This window comes from Apteryx mantelli, unplaced genomic scaffold, assembly GCF_036417845.1.
Source record: "Apteryx mantelli isolate bAptMan1 unplaced genomic scaffold, bAptMan1.hap1 HAP1_SCAFFOLD_149, whole genome shotgun sequence".
NCBI lineage: Eukaryota > Metazoa > Chordata > Aves > Apterygiformes > Apterygidae > Apteryx > Apteryx mantelli.
In genome coordinates this window covers 18,818-21,211 of record NW_027118502.1, presented here as the reverse complement: position 1 = coordinate 21,211, position 2,394 = coordinate 18,818, and positions in this window count along the sequence as shown.

The following is a 2,394-nucleotide window of genomic DNA, read 5'->3' as shown; positions in this document are numbered from 1 at the left end:
TACCTGGCTGCCCTCCTGGGCAACGGCCTCATCATCACAGCCGTAGCCTGCGACCACCACCTCCACACCCCCATGTACTTCTTCCTCCTCAACCTCTCCCTCCTCGATCTTGGCACCATCTCCAACACTGTCCCCAAATCCATGGCCAATTCCCTCTGGAACACCAGGGCCATTTCCTACTCAGGATGTGCTGCCCAGGTCTTTTTCTTGGTCTTCTTTATGTCAGCAGAGTATTGTCTTCTCACAGTCATGGCCTATGACCGCTACATTGCCATTTGCAAACCCCTGCACTATGGCACACTCATGGGCAGCAGAGCTTGTGTCAGAATGGCTGCAGCTGCCTGGGGCAGCGGTTTTCTCTATGCTGTGCTGCACACTGCTAACACATTTTCCATACCACTCTGCCAAGGCAATGTCCTGGACCAGTTCTTTTGTGAGATTCCCCAGATCCTCAAGCTCTCCTGCTCAGACTCCTACCTCAGGGAAGTTGGGGTTACTGTGGTTGGTGCCTGTTTAGTCTTTGGGTGTTTCATTTTCATTGTGCTGTCCTACGTGCAGATCTTCACTGCTGTGCTGAGGATCCCCTCTGAGCAGGGATGACACAAAGCCTTTTCCATGTGCCTGCCTCACCTGGCTGTGGTCTCCCTGTTTGTCAGCACTGTCATCTTTGCCTACCTGAAGCCCCCCTCCCTCTCCTCCCCAGCTCTGGATCTGGTGGTGACTGTTCTGTATGCCTTGGTTCCTCCAGCAGTGAATCCCCTCATCTACAGCATGAGGAACAAAGAGCTCAAGGACGCACTGAAGAAACTGTTTCAGCTGGCACTCTTTCAGCAGCAATGAGCTGCCCATCTCTCCTCACTAGGAATTACCAGTTTATCTCAGGCAAATCTTGTACTTTGTGTGTTCTGTCTGTAATAGTCATGTTTGTACACAAATGTCTGAATTCATCCCACTTCTCCAGAGGCGCAAAGCCCATCTGTCTCACCCAGAGGCCTTCTGTAAAGCTGCTGATCACTGTGTCAGAGCTGGCCTCCCAAGCAGCACCACTGTAATAAAAGGGGATCTCCTTAGTACTGTGCCTGAAGGTTGGGCTCTTCTTCCCAAGCTGGAGCCAAGAATGCGCTCAGGGAATTGTCCCCGAAAATGCCTTGTTGCCGTGCCTGTTTTTTCCATGGGCTAAGGGGCATCAGCTGTTTTGGGTGACGTGTGAGGGAATGAGGGCTGGATTCAGCTGTCACTTGTGGGTGCCCAGTGCCCCTGGAGAGGGCGAGTGGTCAAGAGGTCTCTTCCAGGGACTGTCCCACCTATTAGAGGGCTGGTGATGGATGCCCATCCTTCTGGAAGGGAGTACTGAGCCACCAGAATTTCACAGGGGATCTCCAGGGACAGCACATTCCTGGGACGGGCACTGAGTGAAGTCTCCCAAAACCAAGTGAAATCACCCAAAGCAAAGGGCTAAACCAAAGAATGCACCAATCCACGGCTCTGACGTCTCAGGAGAGGCAGTGGGCTGGGTCTATGCCACCCCTGAGCCATTGGAAATGCCCTGTGATTGCTCCAAGCATCCTCCACAGTCACAGACCCTGGAGAGGGCGTTGTCAGGTGCAGTGATGCTGGTCCAGCTGGGCCTGCCCTGACCAGCATGGCCAGTGTGGAGTCACCCCAAAGCCCGCTCTCCATGCCGAGCAGCACTGCCAGCCCGGGACCCTGTGGAGAGCACAGGGGAGGGGTGCAGGAATGGCCAGACAGGCCAGCACAGACACACTGACCTGAGGAAAGGCCCTCTGGGGAGCAGGGATGTCTCCGGAGAAGAGCAAAGGCGCAACTGTGTGCTTGTGGGGAGGAATAAATGAAAACCTGTTTCTGTGTGTGTCACCTCGGGGCAGGCTGCTCTGTCACTGGAGCTGCCTGAGGAGCCCCGGGGCCAGGACTCTTGTGCTATCCTGGGCAGAGGGGCTGCCCAGAGGGGCTGCAGGCAGCCAGGGTTAAGGATCTGCTGATCATGAGAGCAGTGGAGACACAGAGTGAGTGGCCTCCATTTCCTTGTGCCATTGCTGGCCGCCAGCCCCTCGGGGGCTGATGGGGAGGCTGACACCCCTCTCTGCCCCCCAGGACCTGCTGTGCCCTTCAGAGGGTCTGGGGCTGTGGGGTGAGTGCCCAGAGCTCTGCAGCCCCCTGTGGCGGGCACTGCTGTGGGGCCACCCCCAGCCTGGCTGCTCTGCTGGGTGGTCTGGGGAGAGGGCAGGGGAGGTGGGGAGAAATGGGGAGGGGCTGGGGTGGGCTGGAAAGGACCCAGGAGAGGAAAAATGCCAGCAGGCAGCTCCTGTGTGTGAACGGCAGTGTGGGAGCACATGGCCGTGTGCTTGCAGGGCAAATGCAGGTCTCCTGGGAAAG